Source organism: Spermophilus citellus, assembly GCF_964194105.1.
Source record: "Spermophilus citellus genome assembly, chromosome: 12".
Lineage (NCBI taxonomy): Eukaryota > Metazoa > Chordata > Mammalia > Rodentia > Sciuridae > Spermophilus > Spermophilus citellus.
Window position 1 is genome coordinate 84,436,894 of NC_138198.1, and position 23,633 is coordinate 84,460,526.

Sequence of the window (23,633 nt, forward strand, 5' to 3'; positions counted from 1 at the left end):
TTATGTAGCATTTCTTTATACATTTATTTATACTCAGAATACCATTGTATGCCACATATTTTAAAATATTAATTTAGTGAGTCCATAATACCTCCTGTGAGATATAGAATGGATATTGAGAAAGAAAAAGGGAAGAGGAGCAAAGGGAGATGAGTGAGAAGAAAGAAAAAGAGGGTCATGGGTGGTGAGTGCACAAGCAAAAGAGGGAAGGGGAGAGAAAATAGGAAGGAGAGCCCCAGGCTCTGTGAGCCGCCGTGGCAGGGTTTTCAGCCAGCGGTTAAGAGCCCAGGTCCCTGGAGCTCATAAGAAAGCTGACTGAGTAAGTGTTGGACATGGCCTTTGGGCTTGTGATATTTGGGTTGGATATTTAGAAAGTAAAGAGTTCCAGTCCCTCAAGTCTAGATTTAAAACCTGGAGGCCATGTTTTGTTTGAGATGACCAGGAACTGGGCTGAGGAATAGGCTGGGATTCTCTTTATAGAGATGGCTAGGGCAATGTCCAGGCTCCAAAGTCTCTGGTGGTCCTTTCTCTCCTCTGCCCACTTCAGGAAGAATTCACAAAGTGGGCTGATGCCAGGGGTCTTCAAGCCTTTACTCAGTAAAAGAGCCTCAAGTGAGGAAGACCTCACAAGTGCACTGACCGGAAGTCATGTGTAGGCTGCGGGGCAGCTGGGCAGGTAATACTGACTTAGAGAGATGAGCAACATGTAGCCTTGGGGCATCCAGTATGGTTTGGTGGAGGGGCAAAGGTATAGCATGATATAGAGTCTGTTTTTTAAGTTTCCTTTGATTTTTATCATTGTGAATCTTCTGTTGAGATGTGCTCTATCCTTTTCCATTTTGAGGCTACTATTGAAGTGAAAGTACATTACCTTGAGGGAAGGCATCTAGCCCATGATTATTATTATTATTTTTTTTAAGCAGGGCAATTGAACTGAGGTATGTTATCACTGAGCTACCTTCCCTGCCCTTTGTTCTGAGACAGGACCTGGTTAAGTTGCTGAGGTTGGGCTGGAACTTGAAATCCTCCTGCCTCAGCTTCCCAAAGTAGCTGGGATTACAGGCATTTGCACCTAACTTATTGATTACTTCTCTACGATGGCTCCTTTCAAGGAGGTGAACAGCATAGCTCAGTGGCATTCAGGGACTCAGACCCTGGAGCACAAGCTTCCTGAGTTCCAGTTCCAGTTCCACCATTCCCAAGTGCCAGCCCATGGGCGATCTGCTTCGTGTCTCACAGCCTGATTGTCTCCATCTCCAGAGTCTGCAGGCGGCATGGTGGATGCCTCCCTCATTCTGCCAATGCTCACAATGTGAAAGTGACCATCCATGCTGGCCTGACCCTCCCTCGCTACTTCCTTTATCACTTGAAGCCTCAAAGAGAAATGCTCTTGACTTAAGGATTCAGAAAACCCAAAATGTCTTTAGATGTTAGGATGTTATTAAAGGGTCATTTGTAATATTCCACAAGTCTTACTGAAAGGAATTTATTAAGCTATGCTGTGCGATGCAGGAGGATTCCAAATTTAAATAGATATGCGGTTTATCCATATCTATCTCTTGTCTATCTATCTATCCATCTATCCTTTATAACCTTGTATTACTTATTTGTGAAGTTGTATTAATGTGCATCTCCACTCTCGGATGTATCTTGTTTTTCTTTGTTGTACCAGGGATTGAATGCAAGGATGCTTAACCACTGAGTCACACCCCGAGTTTATTTTAATATTTTATTTAGAGACAGGGTCTCATTAAGTTGCTTAGGCCCATCACTTAGTTGTTGGAACTTGTGATCCTCCTGCCTCAGCCTCCTGAGCCACGGGATTACAGGCATTTGCGGCTGGGCGATGCATCCTTTAAAAGTGCACAAATCATATCACTCTCCTTCACCCTAAGTAAGCTATTTGGAACAAAGCTGGGCATACGAGGTGCTTATAAAATTTTGTTAAATGATTCACACCTGCCCTATCACCTAGTCCACATTCCTGATATCTCTCTCCTAGCCTGTCCTTCCTTGTATGGCAATGACTTTGAAATTATTAAATATTTTTTGAGATATAATTCACATACCATACAATCTACCCATTTTGAAATGCATAGTTCAGTGATTTTCCAGTCTTTGCACCCAGTTGTACAGATACCACCATGGTTTGCTTCCAGAACATCTCCATTTCTCAAAAAAGAAACCCCCTACCTTTTTTTTCAGTCACTTATCTACACACCCCACCATCCCTGGCAACCCCCAATCTACTTTCTGTCTTTATGGATTTGTGTCCTTTGGACATTTCAAAAACGTGGGAAAATACAATATGTGGTCTTTTGTGTCCGATTTCTTTTAATTAGCTTCATGTTTTCAAAGTTCAGTCACCCATGTTGTAGCATGCGTTAGTGCTCCATTTTCTTATGGCTGATTAATGTTTCATCAAATGGACATACTGCATTTATAAAATCCACTCATCAGTAGATGGATATTGGGGTTTTCCCTCTTTTGGGCTATTATGTGGGATGCTGCTATGGACGTCCTTCTACAGGTTTTTGTGTGGACATAGGTTTTCGACATTCTTGGGCATGCCTCTTGGTTTCATTTATTTTGTAGGTACTTCTAGTTCCTTGTTTCGGTTCACTGTTTCTCCTTTCTGTTTTCCTTTGGTTGTAACATTTTGTTTTCATCTTTGATACCCAGGTAATCATCTCAGTCATCAACTGATTATGCCTTGGTGTGTGTGGGCTGACTGTATACTGGACACATGGACACATAGAACTATGGGCATTCCCCTCCATAGACAGCCATGATTTTAACCAGGGCTACTCCTAAGTAGGGGACCCAACATAGACAGGGCTACTCCCTTCATTCCCTACAGCCCACTGTTACCCCATGGTTTCTAGCAAGTGTCCAAAGAACCATCTGGAGGGTGGTTCAGGGAGCCAGGGCTCCTTGATGACATATTTTGATTAAAAAAAAAAAAAACCCTTGAACTGGCCTGACACCACAGGATGAGACTAGAGATGCTTGCTTTTCCATTGAGATGAGGTGAGCTGGAATCCTGAAACTTCTTTCTCATCAGAGCCATAGTGGAGGAAATCAGAGGTGGCTTTCCCTGATTTCTTGGGTGTGCTGACCATCAGAATACTACTTGGCTGTCAGCAAGTCCAGTGCTGTTCTGGGGACTGACAATGTCTGATAAAAGGTTCCAATCAATGAGAGAAAAACTTGTCTATGCAATGGAAAACCTTTCTCTGTGTCTCACAGAGGAGTGCAAAGTCAAAAAAAAGAACAAAAATTGGCTTGTCAATTCCCTGAAATGCCCCTTTTCAAGCATTGGGATTCTTAGAGCTGGGGTGGGGCTGGGGATCTCAGATGTCTTCAGGTAGGTTATTAATGTTTGAAGGATTGCAGAATCCTAACAGTTAAATATGGGGAGTAGCTATGAAACCTTCAGATCTTTCGACTGCCAATATCTGTCCCTTCCTCCTTCTTCTCTACCTGTTTGGGTGAATTGTCAGGTCTGGTTTAAAACAATGCCCATGACAGGGCTTCCTTGTTTGCTACAGGCATTCTCTGGTGAGGTTTGATAGGAAGTTGGCCAGAGTGGTTCCCTAAATCAGCAACATGAGAGGTAGAAGTGAGGGTGTGTTGGTGTGAAATTCAATAGCGAGGCAGTACCTGCTGGGGGCAGAGCAGCTGGAATCCACAGCTTCAAAGATGCTGTTACAGGCAGGCAGTGAGGTGCAGTGTCTTATTTATTTTGGAGCTGGTTCTATTCTTGCATGGTCCTAATTGGTGAAAGTGTCTGACTTTATGGTTTGAGAAGATATGTTTCTGGTAGCCTTCCTCATCCTCTCTAGCTTGTGCAGGACTAAAAAGTCCAACAGTAGCAATCCTTTCCTGGAATTCTTTCTGAACAACAGCTTCCTAAGACAAATTTTTATGGCACTGTGGTTGGAGCAGATGGTAGGTGGAAAAAGTCAACTCGACGGCAAGAGCATATTCTCTCCAAAGCTTGCTTCTCTGGGCAGCAGAAGGTACTTGCTGGAGAGGAGGCTCGGACAATGTGAAGGACAAGTCCATGCTCACTTTCAGCAGCGTATAGGCCCTGGCCAGTTCTGCAGTCAGTTCTCGCCCCTATGCACCATGCCCACTTCAGCCAGTGAGTCAAGATGCACCCTAAGGTAAAAAACCAAGGCTGACTCTGCCTCCTTCTTTCCTAACCTGCCTGCCCTCTATCTGGGTGACCAGTGCACGGACACCAAAACAACCCTGCTTCTTCTACATTTCCTTTAGAATTTCCAACTTAATCCACACTGCAGATGGTCTGGATATGCATACAGACGTGGCAGTCAGACTCTTGAATTTTCAAGTATGTGGCAGGAAGGCTCATCGTCTCCCACACCCCCATCGGCTCGTCCCCAGAAACTGTGAACACTTACTTTCCATGGCAAGAGGAATTTGAGAATGTCATTAAGTTAGGACCTTGTAATGGGGAGAGTATTGTGCAGGCCCAGTGGAGTCCTGAGAGTCCTTAAAGGCAGAGAATGTTTCCCAGCTGTGGTCAGAAAGAGACCTGACTAGGGAAGAAGGACCAGAGAAAGGAAATGCTACTGGCTTTGGTCTTGGAGGGAGGGAGCTGGGGAATGCAGAAAAGAGAAGGAAAAGATTTGCCCAGAGCCTCCAGAAAGGAACACAGTACTGCTGACATCTTGATTTTAGCCCAGTGAGACCTGTATTGGATTTCTGACCCACAGAACTGTAATCCAATAAACCTGTGTTGTTTTAAGCCACTGAGTTTGTGTTAGTGTGTTATAGTGGCAACTGAAAAAAAAATCCCATTAGACTGAGAGGTGCACTTGTGCATCGTCCACATGCCCGTCACCCCTGTCCTCTGCAGTCACCTCCAAAATGAAGACTCTCTCACTGACTCCTTCCTCTTAGACAGTCAACCCCATTTAGCTCTCAACTACCTCACCCGGTTCCTCTATGAGAACTCTTTTAATTCTGCCCTTTGAAACCTTTTTAAAAAAATGAATAATAATGGATTCCATGTTTTGAGCACTTATTTTCATATATTACCTGATTTACTTTTCATACATTATAAAGCACTTAGGTTTTACCTATGTGGAAAGTAAGGCTTAGAGAGCTAAAGTAAGCTGCCCAGGGGGTGGTGGGAGAGGGGTTCTGATCCAGACCCACAGCCTGTGTTCTTGGCCTCTATTCCAAAATTTCCCTTTAGGGCAGGCCCCAGGAAATGCTCTGCGGGTGTAAACTTATGTTAAGAGGAAAAAGAATTCCATGGCCTGTTGTCTAGCTCTAATTTTCTGTTTTCTGCTTGCTGTCGGCTGAGTGTCCACCACACTTTGGTATCTAATTTGCAGATTCTTCTTGGCTCTGCCACCTGCCACCTACTTGGGGCTTTTCTGCCTACGTAGTGGATTCATCTGGCCTTCCTGCTCATGAGCCTCTCCTCTGGCCCCTCTGGCCTCCACCCCACATCACTGACTTCACTTACCCAAGAGAGATCTGTTTCTGAAATGCCAACCTGCAGCAGCCAGCCCTCTGCCCAGCCTCCTCTCCCTCTCCAGCTCCTTCCTTGCTCTACTCCTTCAGTATCTGTTCTTCCCAAAGTCTTTCCATCTCTTGGCCCTCCCTTCTTCCCAGGTCTATTAGCTCCATTCTGACTCTGCCAGGTTCACATTAGAATCATCTCTATTATCCCAAATTGCTGAACATTCATGCTCCCTTGGGGGAGGGATGGAGTGGGGTAGGCACTGACTTTAAAACCTTCCTAGAGGATTCTGATGCACAGACAACTTTAAGAGCCACTGCACAGAAGTAGCCTGGACTCCCCCACCCCTGGGGAGGAATCCTCTCCTCTCTCCAGCTCTGTCCTCTCTTGCTCCCTTGTTCTCTCATCCTTGAACTGCCTGTGTTGGTCAGATTTCCATTACTATAACAAGTACCCAAGAAAAACATCTTAAAAGGAGGAAAGGGTTATTTTGACTTGCAGTTTCAGAAGTTTCTGTCCATGGTCACTTGACTTCATTGCTTTTGGACTATGATGAGGCAGAACATTATGGTGTAAGGAGGTGCCAGGGGCCACTGCTTACCTGATGGCAGGCAGGAAGGAAAGAGAGAGATGAAAGGGCTGGAGGTCCCCATATCTCCTTCAAGGGCGTGCTCCCAACTGCCCCACTTCTTCCCACTAGGCCCCACCTACCATAGGCTCCGCCACCTCCCAATACTGACACAGTCTGGTGACCCAGCCTTCAACACATAGGTCCTTGGGGGACATTTCCAATCCAAATTATAGCTGTGCCACTTCCTAAAAATGCATCCATATATGGGTAAATCCAGCTCTCTGCCTGCACCGTTATTAAACTGAACAAGAAAGGAGTCTTTTCAAACTCAACTAAAAAGAGGAATCTTTGGGTTACAAGTAACAGAAACTCCCATCAGACAATCTAACACAATTTTAGAAGACATTTCTTATAAGAAAGCTGCAGAGGTCAGCTAGAGTTCTGGGAGGCCTAGAAATAGAAGCTGGGGTGCTAAAGAACACCTTGTTCATCCTCTGTATCCTCATCTCCTTTTCCTTCCAGGCATCTGCTCTGTTCTCCTCTCGTGTTGCATCCCAATGCCCCACCCTGACTCCCAATGCCCATTCTCTATCCTTATGGTAGGCTTGGCAACCAACAGGAACCTCTGAATTTGCAGCTGAGGCTTGACTGAGATGGGAGCTTCCAGGTGCAGCTTACAGTCCTGGGGAAGGGATTCTGGTAGCCCGAGCTTGGACTGGGGTCTTTCCAATCAAATGTGGCCCCTAAGGTAGCCATGAGGCCTATGCATGGCTGCTCCCCACATAACTCATGCACCCGCAGGAACAGGAAGCCGTGATGCTACAGCCACTCAGTTGAAAAAGGCTGGAGAGACAATTGCACAGCCGTTGCCATGGGACTTTGCAAAGGTCCCATTACAAAGTGTGTTTTCCAGAGTCCAGTGGGTGGAGTTCAACAATTCTTCCATTCATTTCTAGACATTCGTTGCTCAGCCACCTAAAGTGAATCTGAACCTTCCCACGGTCTTTCCATCACATCCTACTTTACAGAAATCACAGAAACCAGAGGCACAACCTCCTGCAACTCTCCATTCCTTCTAGGGAAGGAAGTGATCTAATCTACACCTTCCTCTCAGCCACACTTACTTTCCTCTTTCCTGTTCTATTAAATCATCCCTCTGTGATATGTAGTCACTGCTGTAGCTGTTTTGCTTTGGCAGTGCTGGGGGTGGACCCTAGGGCCTGGTGCATCCTGGATAATGCTCACCCCTGAGCCTCACCCCCAGCAACCTCACCTTATTTTTCTACTGACTCTTACCCTCACCTAGAACTAACCAGGATATCACCTCTCCCTTTTGTCCTGTGTGCTAGCTCTTCCCTCCTTCACAGTCAGGCTCAGCCTTCCGATATTAATTTCCTATTTAATACTTCAGTCCGGCTTCTGCCTGCCCTACCCTCCCACCACCAATTCCCGGCAACCTCTCCAGCGAAGGTCACCGAGGACCTCCACACTGCCAGACCCAACGGGTGATTTCCAGCCTTTGCCTCCTTGTGCCTCTAGGCTGCACTTGACACGATCTTCTAAATCCATCTCAAATCCTATCTTTTCTTCCTGTCCCTGTGGCCATGTCAGGTCCTCTTCAAGTCTCCCCTGAACACTTTTAACAGTACCCTCCTTGGCCTCTCTGTCTTCCATTTTACCTAACTCTTCCTACTGCTATTAAAGTTGTTTTTCTAAAACCAAATGTGACAAAGTCACTCTCCCACTTAAAATCTGTCCATTGCTCTCCTTAGCCACCCAGACAGGTTCTAAACCCTTAGCAAGGCACACAAGGTGCTTGTCCTCCTCTTGTCCTCTCCCCTCTGCCTCTGCCTGGATCATGCCTCGCTGCTTGGAGCTCTCAGCATAAGCCATGCTCTCCCAGTGCCATGCCTCCTGCCACTCCTGTGGCACCCTCCTCTGTCTTTACATCTCAGCTTCTCCCGATTGTTCATGGCAGAGTTCATGTTCTCTTCTTCTCCGTTGCCATGCTTCTCCATCGGGCTCCTCACATTGCATATTTATAATTCCTTTACACATCCACTTTTCCCATAAGATTACCGTGCAAAGATCCTCATGGGCGAAGGCGGAGGTTTAATCATTCTGAGTTGATAAATATGTAATAAACAAAAGAATAAACAGGGAGACGGCCTCCACAGAGACTGGATTGGAAACGGAGCAACTCTCTTTGACATGGGAGACAACCACACACAGGTGGACAGTCCTCCCCTTCTGGACTTGCTCCTACTGGGTGATGGGTCGCCTGTGGGCTTCTATCACATTTTTCCCCATGCAGGAAAAGAGCACCTCCTTCGCCCTTGACTCTGCTCCCTCTGATAGCTTGTACCAAAGTATCACTCAGCTGCTTCTCATTTCTACCTCTTTTATTTTCTTCTTAAAATTCAACTTTGGAAAGCAAGTTGAGGCTCTCAACCCCTGGAAGATCTGCATTGATTTATGTTGCCTTCCTTATTTATTAATGGACCACTTTCACCTTGATATTTCTCTCTCTCTCTCTCTCTCTCTCTCTCTCTCTCTCTCTCTCTCTCTCTGATGTATTTGTAAGAGCTCTGCTCCTTCCTTTTAACCTGGTGCATTAGATTAGCCCAGTCTTTGAGCCTGTCTCACCCACCTTCCCTTTCCTGCCATACCTTCTCTGGTTGGGACACTTTCATGTCTTCTGCTCTGGGCCCCCGTGTCCAGCAACATTTTCAAGTGATTTTAAATCTTCATGTTGATGCTGGAAGAAATCAAACTGCAGACTTCTTAACCCCTGGGTTTTGCCTTTTTAAAAAATGACCTTGGCTCTTGCTTAGCAGAGTGGTTAGTTAAGAACATGAACTTGGAGCCAGACTGCTGGGATTCACGTCTCCTCCATCCCACCTCTTACTGACCAGGAGACTTTGTTCAAACTTCTTAAACTCTTCGTGTCTTAATTTTTTCTTCTGCAAAACTGGACTTAATAATATCTACCTCCTGGGGTTGGTGTGATGATTAGGTGTATGGAAGGCTATTCCACATTGAGTACCCTCTGTGGCTATGGATTTTCTTTTTAAATAATTATTTTCATTTTTAAAAAAAAATGTTTTTTTTTAGTTATACATGACAATAGAATGTATTTTGACATATCATACATTCATGGAGTATAATTTCCATTCTAGTTGCTGTACATGATGTGGAGTTACAGTGGTCGTATATTCATATATGAACATAGGAAAGTTATGCCTGTTTCATTTTATTGTCTTTCCCATTTCCATCTCCCCTCCCTTCCCTCCACTCCCTGCTGTCCAATCTAGTGAACTTCCACCCTCACCCTTTCTTGCACCTATCGTGAGTCAGCATCTGCATATCAAGAGAACATCTAGCTTTTGGTTTTTAGGAATTGGCTTGTTTCACTTAGCATGATAGTCTCTGGTTCCTTCCATTTATCAGCAAATGCCATAATTCTATTCTTCTCTATGGCGGAGTAATATTCCGTTGTGTATATGTATCACCTTTTCTTTATCCACTCGTCTGTTGAAGAGCACCTAGGCTGGTTCCATAACTTAGCTATTGGGAATTGAGCTGCTATAAACATCGATGTGCCTGTATCACTGTAGTATGCTGATTTGAAGTCTTTGGGGTATATGGTAAGGAGAGGGATACCTGGGTCAAATGGTTGTTCCATTCCAAGTTTTCTGAGGAACTTTCATGCTGATTTCCAGAGTGGTTGCACCAATTTGCAGTCTGTGGGTATGAATTCTTCCTACCATTTTCCCAGTATGTCCTCCCTCACCTACCTTTTACTGTGCATAGTGTGTTTTCTGGTTGCTTAGCATCAAGTATTCAGGGCTTCACCCCTCTGCATAGAACATCTTCCTAGCCATGATATATGTAGTGAACAAAGAATGAGCATGGGTACAAATGAAAGCCACACCCTGACTTCAAACCTTGGGGACTGCAACGAAACAGAAGTGGGGGTGACCTATCATCAAGTGCTTCCAGTGCTGGGCGGTGTGGTGGGGATTCTCTGTAGCTTATCATATACCATTAGAACTGCCCCTTAAGGTTGAAATCATAGCTCCATAATTTGTAGAGAGAAGCTGAAATTCAGTAAAATTGGAGTTCTTGTCCAACATCTCACAGCAGTAAGTAGCAAAACTGGAATTTCAGCTGGCCCGGCTGAATGGGCAGAATCACACGGCTCTACTCTATCCCTATAAAAGAGCATGTTGTTGTTCTGTGATCTGGGGTGGAATCCTTCGGGAAGGCTGTGGAGACAGGCCTGCCATCGCATACCATCGTTCTAGCGTAAGTGAAAGATGAGAAGGACTCCAATCACTGTCTGCCTATAAAATTGAGATCAAGGGGATGAATCTGAGAGTAAGGACCACATCCCCCACCCCAAGGTTGGAGGGAGTGCAGCAGAAAACACCCAGTTGTTGCTCAGGGAATGTTTGCTGGGTGAACACAGTGAGAACCCACAGCTGGGTGGGGCAGGGGCGGCTCCTGGGGCTGAGCTCACCTTGGGCGTGAGCCTGGGTGTGGAAGCCAGGCAGGGGGTCCTCTGTCGAAGGCCATGTGTATGAACCATGGAAGTGGGGTCACCAGGAGGGCCTAGAGCTGACAGGAGAGAGAAGGCCTATGGACCTGCAGGGGCTGCTGGCTATGATTGGCTTTTTAGGTTTGTAGGAGGAGTCCAGCCAGGTGACAGCCTTCACTTCCTTCCTCAGGGAGGGTGGCCCAGCGCAGTTTTGGAGATGTTCACCCTCATCAGGTCTGAAGTGATGCACCCCATATGCAAGGGCATTTTTGATTCTGCCCAGAATTTAGAAAGACTCACTGAGGTGCCCAGGTTGCCCAGGTGGGGCCTCATTGTTAACAAGGGTGGCTCTGGGAACCCTTTTGGAATCCACACTCCCTGCCATGACCTATCATGACTGCAGCATTGACCTCTAGCCTGCGCTCTCCTGCTTGCTCCTTCCCAAAAAGGAGGAGGCTCATTTTTGCATCCGATCTTTGCACTTGCTGTTCTGCCTGCCTACAACTGTTGTCTCTGGCTCCCGAAAGGGCAGACTCCTTTGTCTAGTCCTAATCTTGGCTCCCACATCTCCTTCTCAGACAGCTCTTCTCATCTAATGCAGAGGGCTGCCCTGCACCAGGTTTTAGTCACATCATTAGAGCTAATTTTCTCCCTCACATTTGCTGCTATCTCAGGGTACCTGGCTTGTTCGTTTACTTGCTTAATTTGTCTTCCCCGCGAGCTTAAATTCTTTGGGAGAAGGATCTTTGGGTTGTTTATTGTTATGTCCCTAGTTCTTAGGGAAGAACCTAGCACATAGTAGGTGTTCAATAATTGTGAACAAAGGAATGGACCTGAACATCACTCTTCATGAACTAAACTCAGCTTTGGAGGAACATAATCATAAGATCATAAGATCTCTCTTGTTTCTGGTTTGCAATTCAAGAATGCTGTTTTGTAAATATGATGCAATGGAATTTACTTGAATGTAATGCCAGGAATAGAGCTGGATTTTTGTAAGATCGCAGAAGGGAGAGTAACTCATGTGATTTTCAAAATACAACAATATAATTTCTTGGAAGGCAAAAAGGGCATGTTACTATGTAGCATTTTAATAAATGCTATATATTTTCATGTCTATATTTAATAAAGAGAAAAGCCACCTGGATGCTCGTTTTGTGGGGTTCAGCACCTAAAAAAGTTCAAAACTGAGAATCCGTGAGAGAAATTTAATCCTGCCTAATCGAAAATGTCCCTTTGGAGAATTCTCTGTTCATGTTTTTTACTGATTACAGCACAGTTTAGTTGTTTCCTGAAGCAGCTTTACTTCCTTTTTTTAAGAGAAAGAAAGGAAACATAATCAGCCCCGACAACGTTTCTTGAATGTCTTAATCGAGTGGCTGTCGCCGAAAAGGTCCATCTGTCCTTATGGTGCCACGCTTCAGCCGGCTTCAGAGCAAGACTCCTATTTATCTTGGCTGCTCCGATGACTCATTTCTCTTCCAGGTCCATTTCTCCTCTGGCTTCCAGGATATCTGTATTTCGGTGTCTTGCCTACACTTGAAATTGAACATCCCATAATAGCCCAGGATCTCACTGTCAGAACCAGCATTCCTCGGATTCTAGAATTACCTCCAGAAGTTCCACTTACCATGTCATCTCTGAGAAGTGTGATGGGGCTCACTGTTGGCCCCCTTTTCCTCTGAGAGCCGTTGAAAGACGCCCAGTCTTTTGTGGCACGGGGAGAGCTCTGAGGACCTCTTAGTTCTCCCTGGGGCATGGGCAGAAGGGAGGTGTCTCAAGTGGGTTTATCGACTCTCCTTTGATCTCACACAGTGCCTGTAAGGGTTTGCCAGTGTCCCCTGAAGTCCATGTGCTGGAGAGTGTCCCCTGAAGTTCATATTCCTTGATGTACCCAGGCTGGGAATGGGGGGCCTCCGGGAGGGGCGTGTGTCATGGAGGTGGAACTCCCATGGTGGATTAGTGCATCTCTGTTTGAGTGAATATGCTCCTAAAGCACCCAATTGGTTCCCATGAGAGCAGGGTGTTACCAAGTGAAGCTGCATCTTGTGAGTGGCCTCTTCTGGAGAGGACTCCCTGCCCTTCCATTTTCACCTAGGAGTCATGGGCCTGTGGCTCTCAACAGAAGTGGGTGCCCCATCTTGGACTTTTGCCAACCCCTAGGACCATAAGAAAAAAAATTGTATTTTTCCTTTTCCTTTATAAGTGACCTAGTTTCTTCCTTCCTTCCTTCCTTCCTTCCTTCCTTCCTTCCTTCCTTCCTTCCTTCCTTCCTTCCTTTCTTTTTAATATAGCACAAGAAAATAGATGAAGACAGTGCCCTTCAGCATGTACCCCTCTCCCCCATGGCCTGTGGCCATGGTCTTTGTGCAGGGGCTGGCTAGTGAGAACACCTCTTATATCTAAGCCTTTTTGCCTCCAGCAGGATTTCTTTTTTTTTTTTTTTAACAAACTCTTTTTTTTTTTTTTAAAGAGAGAGTGAGAGAGGAGAGAGAGAGAGAGAGAGAATTTTTAATATTTATTTTTCAGTTCTCGGCGGACACAACATCTTTGTTGGTATGTGGTGCTGAGGATCGAACCCGGGCCGCACGCATGCCAGGCGAGTGCGCTACCGCTTGAGCCACATCCCCAGCCCCCCAGCAGGATTTCCTTAATGGAACAGCCTTAGGTTTGCCTCCCCCCGATAGCAGATGAGCCATTAATGGGGATATTGGCCTGAAGACTTCTCAGCAGGCCCATCCCTGGTTCTCATGAGCCATGATTCCTGAGCCTGTGGACCAAATGTCCCCAAATCCTCACTTTCCTGGGACCAATCAAATCCACATATACACTTCAAGTTGATAACATCTGAAATATTTAACTTTTAAAACAAACTTCTTTTTTTTTTTTTTTGTTCAAAGGACCAAGAGCCAGTTGAGAGAGAGAGAGAGAGAGAGAGAGAACTTTTAATATTTTTTATTTTTTAGTTTTCGGCGGACACAACATCTTTGTTTATATGTGGTGCTGAGGATCGAACCCGGGCCGCAGGCATGCCAGGCAAGCGCGCTACTGCTTGAGCCACATCCCCAGCCCATAAAACAAACTTCTTTAAATCAAATAAAACTTGCAAAAAAAAAAAGTCCCTTTAAATAAGGTACTTTTCACTAACAATATCCAGAACAGGCTCACTTTGTTTTTTTCAAAAATGCATATTGAAAATCTAGTACAGAGAGGCAGTAGGCTGGATGCTGGGGAGTCCAAATAGATCTGAAACCTGAAAATTGAGTAGGAGCTGGGGAAGGAAAAGTGGGGTGTTGGGATTATGCACCAGGTAGAGGAAGCAGCCTACAAAGGATCTGAAGAGGAATGAGCTCATCTTGGTGGTGGAACTTAATGAAGGCAAAGCTCTTGAGCAGAACGGGTCGGTCAGTGAGGGTGCTAGGTAGATCGAAGGTAAGGTTTGAAAGATGGTCAAGGAGACTTTGTAGACCATCTTGGAAACTTATAACAAGCAAAGCTATTGATGCTGTTTGTGTGTGGGAGTGACATGATCATAGTTACAACTTTAAGACGATTTTTCTGGAGAATGTGTTAAAAAGAATGGGATATGGAATTGGGGATACCAGTTAGAAGATTCCCGAAGGAGCCGTAGTGTCCAGGGTTGTGGTAAAGAGGGGGAACTGGATGGATTCAAGAGAGATTTTGGAGCTAACCATAGGAGGCTTTATTCTAGATTAAATGTACAGAGTGAGAGATAAAAGCATCAGAATAGGCCTTGGCTTTCTGCCTCAAGTGCGTAGTTGTATAGAGAGGTTCTTTACTGATGGTGATAAGATATGGAGGGTGCTGTGGTTTGGAGATGGTTTGAGTGTGTCCACTGAAGGGTCATGTGCTGGAAGCTTGGTCCCCTGTGAGGTAGTGTCTGAAGTGGTAGAACCTTTTAGAGGTGGGGGGCTATGTTAGTTTTCTCTTGCTGTGACAAAATACCTGATATAAACAACTTATTTTGGTTCATGGTTTTGAAGGCTTTGTTGCTTTTGGGCCTGTGGCAAGGCAAATCATTATGTTAAAGAGCATACAATTGCTCATATCATGGCAATCAGGAAGCAAAGGGGGGATCCTAGGGCACGACCCCAATGACCTAACTTCCTTCCTCTAGCTCCAGCTTCTACCATCTCCCAACAGTGCCATAGGCTGACAACTAAGCCTTTAATGCATGGGCCTTTCGGGACATCTCAGATGCCAGGGGTGATTGAGCCATTGAGAGCATCACCCTAAGGAAGGATTAATGCTATTCTTGAAGAATGAATTAGCTCTTACAAGAATGAGTTGTTTGGGGAAAAAATCCTTGAATAATTCTGGATTCCTGCCTCACCATGGGATCTGTCCCTTTCACACTCAATCCTACCATGATGCCGTCTGCCATGTTGTGACACAGTAAAGGGAGCCTCACCAAACAGGTGGGGCTATCCGATCATAGACTTTCAACCTCCAAAACTATGAGCTCTTTTCTTTATAATGTTTCAAGCCATGAACATTTTGTTATATCAACAGAACATGGACTAATACAGGGAGGAAGAAAATTAGGGGCTAGAGAATAAGAGGTCAAATTGAGACCAGTTGAGTTTGAGATGTTTTAGATACTGAGGAAAGATGTCATGTTGCTGGTTTACTGTGAAGAACTGGGGAGGAAATAAAAATTCAGGAACACTGGCATAAAGGCAGCATTTAAAAGCATGACAATAGAGGAGAATGCCTAAGAAGGTTCTAAGTATCTAATTTGTCCTTATCTACATGATATTAAGTAGCCGGTGAATTTTGTCAATACATAAACTATTTCTTGTGAGATCAAATTGTTGAACTTCATTGACTTGCTCATCCTTTAGCTCTAGGAACTTCTGGTGTAGACATGGCTTCATAAATTAACATTTTCCCATCCCTTCTCAGAAGTCATCTCCTATAGTAGCACAGAAAAGGAAAAGCAGTTAAGCTATTCCTCCTTTTATTGTGAGATAATGGAAGACAGGAACAGTCTCCAAACTCTAAAATATACAGAAGAGAAGATGAAGGGAGGTAGATATAGCGAAGCCATGAGGAAGAATGTGAACAGAAGAATCAGGGAGAACAGCGAGAAGGTCTGGAGAGAACAGAGAGAAGGTATGGAGAGAACAGAGAGAAAATATCTCGAGACCAGGCTTCAGGAAGCACGACAAAGGAAGTGGTTCTGGACCGCATGAAGCTCCTTCCCTGAATTATAAATTTATGTGTCTTCTCTCTGGATCTGGATTGGGTCAGAAAAGCTGAGGACACTGGACCATACCAAGAGCCACTTGGATGTGCTATAATGGCAGGGAACCTCCATCTCCAGGGGAGAAGACTTGGTTACCAAAACCTGCCTACTGGAAGGCTAATCTGTCTTCTTTTTCACCTGCAGGAAACTCCTAGATAGGGGCTGTGGTTGTAGCTCTGTGGTAGAGCACTTGCTTAGCATGTGTGAGTCACACTGGGTTTGATAAATAAAAAAAAGGTTTTGTGTCCATCTACAACTAAAAAACAATTTTTAAAAAGAAACTCCTAGATAGAGTTGTTCCAGGGAAATCTAACCCATTCAATAAAGAGGAATAAAAATATATTAGTATAATATTGATATGAAGATACTGTAAGAAAACTGAAGAAACATAATAATAGAAAGGACATGCATTCAAAATCTGTTGCTATCAAGTACTTAACAATTATGATTCAAGCCAGGTGTGGTGGTTCACACTTGTAATCCCAGCAGCTTGGGAGGCTGAGGCAGGAGTATCATGAGTTCAAAGCCAGCCTCAGCAAAAGCGAGGTGCTAAGCAACTCAGTGAGACCCTGTCTCTAAATAAAATACAAAATAGGGCTGGGGATGTGGCTCTGTGGTTGTGTGCCCCTGAGTTCAATCCCCGGTACTCTCCCCACTCACACACAAAAAAGTAGTGAATGAATATTTTGTCACAATTTTTTTTAAAAAGTGTGACAATTGCTTTTATGCAGAAAACCTCCAAAACAAGCATGTGAGAAATCAGGGAAGATATTGCAGCACACACCAGGGGTTTAGCTCAAGCCAGCAGGAAAGAAGTAGAAGAGAAAAAGAAAACCATCACAGAAAAGGAGGGAAATGAGAGAAAGCATAAGGAATTGATACCACTGAAAATACAGTAAGAAACATGGAAAATAGAAGAGAGCAAAGCAAACAGATAAATGGAAACAGACAAAGTGAGAGTTTAAAAGGAATGAAGAGGGCCAGGTGGGGAGGTGCACATCTGTAATCCCAGAGGCTTGGGAGGCGGAGGAAGGAGGATTGCAAGTAGAAAGCCAGCCTCAGCAACTGAGCGAGATTCTGTCTCTTAATAAAAATATTTAAAAAGGGCCGGGGATGTGACTCTGCTGCTAAGCACCCCTGGTACCACACATACACACGCACAGTCATGAAATAAAGAGAAAGAAAGAGATATGGAAGACGAAAAAAGGGCAATCCAAAAATCAGAGAACTGGAGTCTCCAAAGTAAAAAACCCAATTAATGAGAAGTAACATATATTATTATATAATATAATATATTATATGAGAATATGTGTGTGTGTGTGTGTGTGTGTGTGTGTGTGTGTGTATGATTTTTACTTTGGAGACTCCAGTTCTCTGATTTTTTTTGTCTTCCATAGCATATATCTATATCTATATCTATATCTATATAATTTATAAATTTAATGCATAACCCTTTTTTTATATAATATATATGTAAAGCTTTTTATACCAGGGATTGAACTCAGAGGTGCTTTATCACTGAGCTACATTCCCAGCCCTTCCAACCCTTTTTATTTTCTTTTGAGACAGGATCTTGCTAAGTTGCTAGGGCCTCTCTTAAGTTTCTAAGGCTGACCTTGTACTGGCAATCCTCCTGCCTCAGCCTCAGGAGCTGCTGGAATCACAGGCATGTACCACTGCATTTAACTGAAAACTATTTTTATAAACTGAAAACAAAAATAAAATAATATGGCAAGACAAAGGCTGCTACATCAATTCATATAAATGATCTTAACGCTCTGGTTAAAAAAATCATAATTGCAGCTTTACTTAAAAGGAAATACCTGATTCTGGACAAGAGACAATCCTAAAATCGAGTGACTCAAAAAAGTCCAAAATAAATAACTGGGCACAAATCTACTGGGAAATGAAGACAGTAAGAAAGAATGATTGAGATCTTGACTTTGGCCAAGGTTGGCACAAGCCACAGAGCTCTGAGTGAAAGAAGGGATTTTCTGATACTAAAGTATACAAGGACACCTCATGAAGACACCGAGCTGGTGATATCTATGCATGGAATAAGAGTCTCAAGATGGTAAAGCAGAAATCCAGATTAATTAAATGGAAAAAGATGCGATCATACTAGATAGGAGACACTAAAGTTTTCTCAGTTGAACAAATGATAAGAAGGACAGCAAAAGCAAGCTGGCCTCTGGGTGTTCCCCACGCGCTTGTGATCTTGCACTGACCGCACAGTAAGAGGAAAAAGAGTCAAAACTACACTATATAGGCCTCAGCCCAGGACCTGGTCAGGGTCTGCCTTGTAAGTGGAGGGCTTGAGAAAAAATAAAGAGAGCTTGCACTTTAGAAAGAAAAAATACCACTCTACTGTTAGAAATTTTTTTTTTTTTTTTTTAAAGAGAGAGTGAGAGAGGAGAGAGAGAAAGAGAATTTTTAATATTTATTTTTAATTCTTGGCGGGCACAACATCTTTGTTGGTATGTGGTGCTGAGGATCGAACCCGGGCCGCACGCATGCCAGACGAGCGTGCTACCGCTTGAGCCACATCCCCAGCCCTGTTAGAAATTTTTTAAATGTGCTGTTTCACAACTCTTGGTCAACAAGGAAACAAAAACCCAACTTGGAAACTTACTGTCCTTAAATCTGTGCAGACAGGGAATGGCACTTATTCTGATAGTTTTGCTCCACAGACTGCAGCGCCTGAAAAGTGTGTTCCAGGCCAGCTGTGTGGGCAGCTTCGGCTTTATTGAGAGAAGCCTCGCACTGTGTATTTTACAACTGTTTCTCATGCATGTCTCCCAGCTGCCGGAGGAGGTCTGGATTTCAGGCCAATGATGTACAGGATGGCGCACGTGTCACCTATCTTTTAACAAATGGTTCCAAGTGAATAGGATAGATTTTAGAATACATGCTTATTATTGTGTTCTAAATCTGCCCACCTCTCCTTTGGTTACTTTGTCCCTTGAAGGAACACATTGGGAGTGATAGTGTGATGACTCCTTTGATTCTTCCTATGTTGTACTATTAAATAACCATCATGGTGAAAGGGCTTGGAATTTTGCTATGATGCTTTTGTACTTAGCAATGAACTGTGCGTGCGCACACGCACACACACCCACACACACACACATACACCCACACTCACAGATGTATATTTTCCTAAACTAAATATTAAATGACAAGAAAGTTTTCAGTGTACAGGAATAGGTATGTTTTCATCCTACCTGTCTCACCTTGTTTTTAGCACACTTCTATTTAGCCTATTACTTGCTTAGCACAATGCTCCATAAATCCTGTTGAAGAAAAGAAAATTCTATTGAATTCTCTGACTTCTGTGCAATTGCACAGTGCAACCTATGTGGGTTTCTCCTCCTTCCTGAAGGTTCTCCTAACAAACTGGTTTGGAGTTGCTGACCTAGGATTCTGTAATCTCACCATTTCTTCTTTCGGCTCTTTGAAACCTTTTGCATAGGAGACTAAAGGGTGGCCTAGCTATTTTGCATAGGAGGCTGGGGAACCTAGCTATTCCAACTCAGCAAAGGGTCTGGCTTCCCATGTATCTGAGCTGTCTGAGCCTACCAGAGAGGCCATGGTTTTATAAATATTTTCCCTCCTTTGAATGGGGATTGGGATCAATCCAGTTTCGGTCACTAAAGCCTGGCCGAGTCCCTTTAACGGCCCTGGGTCTTTGAAGCAGAGTTTCCCTGGACAAAGAAACAGAGGCTCCTGCTTGCCCACCCTGGGCTGCTAGGAAGGGAAGGAAACTCTCAGGTTTCAGGAGGAACAGGAGAGCTTTCACCACCCTAATGAGAGATGCGACTATATTTGCCACTGGTGAGCTGTTTGTAATTAACGTGTGCTTTGCGGTTTTAATCTTTCTTTAATCTGTAAAGCTATAAAAATTTACAGCGCAATTTTAGAATCAAGAAAAAAAAAGCTAAATTGTATAACTCGGTCCCTTAAAGTTAACCTCTTTCCCAAGATCATATCTGCAAGGAGAGTGTCCACAGAGGCTCTTCCTTCACTGTCCCCATTAGCTTTCCTCTGTGATCTTGTTTGGTCCCCTACCCAGAAATCATTGGAAACCGGAGAACCATGTCTCAAAAGAAAATAAACAATACAGCACATGCCATATAAAAATGAAGGAGGAAAAGAACATCTTAGGTAAATACCAGACTACTTATTTTATGATTTTTAAATGTCATTTTTTGCGCCAATATTGACTTTTTTATGGAGGATGAATTATAGATCCGCAGCACTGGGGAGGCCAGGGTTTCTCCTTTCTTCGACACAGCTGGTCAAGTTAAGAATTGAAGTCATGGTAATTAGTTACGAGTTTCTTAGCACCCGAACACCAGACTGGAAGGCTGAGAACCCTGTGAGGTGACCCCTCCAGGGAAAGCAATGCACCCAGGAGAGAGGGAAAGAACCAGAATTTGCAGCAAAGAAGCACAAACAACATCCCAATCACGTTGTTACAAACACAGGTTGCCGCAGGCACTCGCTCGCAAGCAGGAAATATAATACAATCCCTCATTTGTCTGACCAGGCTTCTCTCTCCAAGAATTGGTTTCCAGGCAAATGATTTCAGGTTTGCACAGGCTGGTAAAAGGCGGTGGAATTGGAAGCTCCCATTCTTGGTGACCTCAGGTCTCAGAAATGATGCTGGGAGAAGTGCAAGGGATTGAGCTGGGGTCAAAGGGAGACCTGGAGCCAGAAGCCAGGTCACCAAGGAGGAGGGGGCGGCCAGGTTTCCGAGAAGAGGTTTCCAGAAACTAGCTAGAGGGAGAGGGTGTGAAGGGCGAGTCCTAAAGGGAGGTTGTAGGAGGTTAAGGTGGAAAGAAAGAGAAAACTGAGTTAGTGCCACCCTGGCCCTTGACTGGGATTTGGATTGTTCTTACACAGACAGAGAAAAGCAGGCTTAAAGAAACATAGATTGAATTAGGTAAATTCAATTTACATAGACAAAAAGAAGTTAATTCAGACTAAAGGGTTTTAGGGTGGGATGGTGGGGTTTAGATTCTTTTGTTTTGTTTGGCAAAGGTTATTTGGTTTTTAAACTAAATTGTATTAATTAACTTGCCCGATTTTCCAACTTGCTTCTATAGACATGTAAGTCCACAGTACTTTTATGATTTGTTCTGCCAAAAAAAGAAAAAAGCTATTCTATTACAAGTTAAAGACAAGCACTATGACAAACCTAGAATTATTTCAATTTTGAATTTGTTCTCCATCTATCTCCCTTAATCCGACTGGTTCTATAACAATAAGCCGTTAGGAAGGGAAAGCAATACTATTGAGAACAGCTAACATTTATTGAAAACTTATTGTGTGCCTGACACTACCTTTGTAACAATCATACTAGCCAGTGTTTATAGAGCACGCCTGTACAAGCATGTAACTCATCTCTACAAGGGTGTAGGTGCTAGGTGCCAGCCATGTTTTAAGAAATGAACATATGTGATATCATCGAATCCCACAAAAACCGTATAATATATGTCCTTTTGTTACCTTCTCTTTACAGATGAGAAAACCATGGCCCCATGAAGTTAAAAGACTTGTCACAAAGTTATACTGGAGAGTGATGGAATTGACATTGGGGGACAGACTATGGTTTCAGAGCCTGGCTAATTTCATTTCATGCTAATTTGATGTCTTTGGAGTAAGTAGGCAGTATTGTTGTCCTCCCCACTTTATATATGAAGAGAATGAGATTCTGAGATTAAATAATGAAGATTGTCTAGTGTGTGGGAGAACCAGGGTTCAAAGCCCAGCCTGTTGAAACCTTCCTTTAACTAGAGGGGAGCCCTAGCTGGAATGCTGTAAGTCCTGTGCTTTTCAAACTTTACACATGAATTCCTTGGGGATCTTGTTAAATGTGGGTTCTGGTTCCATAGGACTAGAGCAGGGACCCAAGGATCTGCATTGCAACAAGTTCCTACAACCAAATACAGATAGTGTCCAACTGTAGACCACACTTTGCAAAGTTAGGCTTTAAGGGTGGAGGCTGTGGAACAGAGCTGCTTCTGGACAAGAGTGTCTTTGGAGTACTAAGTAGCCTGGAGGTAGCGGATTTTGTTTGGAATTCTGCAATTTAAAGTAAACGCACTGTCTTCTTTCCTGAAGGAACATATAGATCCAATGAAATTAGGGCAGTTTCTTTCACAGGTAACCCCCTTAGAATTTAATTTACTGAAATCCATATCATTATCAAATTCATCCTAAATGTTATCAGTTTCTTCATAAAATATCCTTTTAAAATTCTTTTACATACCTTCCCCCTTGATTTGCATTTATGTCCTTTTGTTCTGATCTACCTAATAAGCTCAAATTGATCATCAACCACAGATTTATACGATATAGTGAGTTTAATACTTCACCCAGATAACTTCTTAATCGCCTACTTCTAGAACCACATTTGGAATTCCATATTGTCTATTTCTCTTCAATTGGAAAATCCTCTATTTAATACATGATCTTAAATTTCCTGCAGTGTTCTTACCTTCTGACTTTGCGCTGTCTTTATTTTTCTTTTCTCTCAAAATCACTGTAACTAGATTTCTGAAGCTCAAACCTATATGTCAACTGTGGCTTCCTCCACCCCAAGAAGGCAATAGTACAATATCCTGGAATTCATGATTTATGCCAAGTCTCCTCGTCAGCCTTGCTTCTACTGCCAACCAAGCTGAAAATTGAAACGTTGGCTCCCTCTGTGGACTCAGTCTCTGGTCCTCTTGTGTTAACTAATTCATCACTGATCCTAGCTTGAGTGTTTTTGCTTACCCAAGAACACCTCATGGTGGGGCTGGGGATGTGGCTCAAGTGGTAGCGCGCTCGCCTGTCATGCGTGTGGCCTGGGTTCGATCCTCAGCACCACATACCAACAAAGATGTTGTGTCCGCTGAAAATTAAAAAATATATATATATTAAAAAAAAGAACACCTCATGGTGAAGAGTTTACATGTCATGAACGATCTCTGTTCCTTTCCCCCATTGATCAGACTTAGGCAGGGCAACCAGGATCTCACCCTGGATACTAATTTTCTCCCCCATTTTATAGCCTCTTCAAACAAAGCTCAGAATGCACACTGCAATCCTTTGTTAACTGAAAACATGCAAAGTGCACAAGTCCATCCAATGGAAAATGCGATGCAAAAGCCAAATGAGGTAAATTGCATTGCTTGACCCGCCCTGGGACAGTTAAAAGAGTGTTACATATGAACATGCTGCCAAGTCTTGAGATGATGGGAATATTCCCATCAGAGCCCAAAGCAGTTACTGAAAGAGGGGGACCACCCTGCCGAGCACAGTTGCAGTCTTGCTGATAACTACTGGTGGACCTAGAAGGAGGAGTGTCCCAAAAGTTCAGGGGGGAAAAAATCAGGACCACTGTGACAAGGCACCTCTCAACTGGTAGTTAATCAGGATTTTCTTGGTCTTTTTAATATAACCATCTATTTCTTTTTGTAATTATGCCCATAATATATCTGTTTGTATTTTAAATGATTACTCTTGCTATGTTGTGCACTTCATTTTATTCTATCATCTAGAAATCCAGCCTCATCATAATTAACTCTCCAGCCATAATGTGTTTGAATTATAGTTATTCTAGTGAGTTTCTGCTGGTTATGCCTACAGAGATGGGGCAGCAGTGCCTTAAGATGATCACCGACAAAAGCCATGGGCTTTTCATTCATCTGAGGTGTTGTAGTTCCCTTTAATTTATAGTTTTTTTTTTTCATGGTTTCACTTA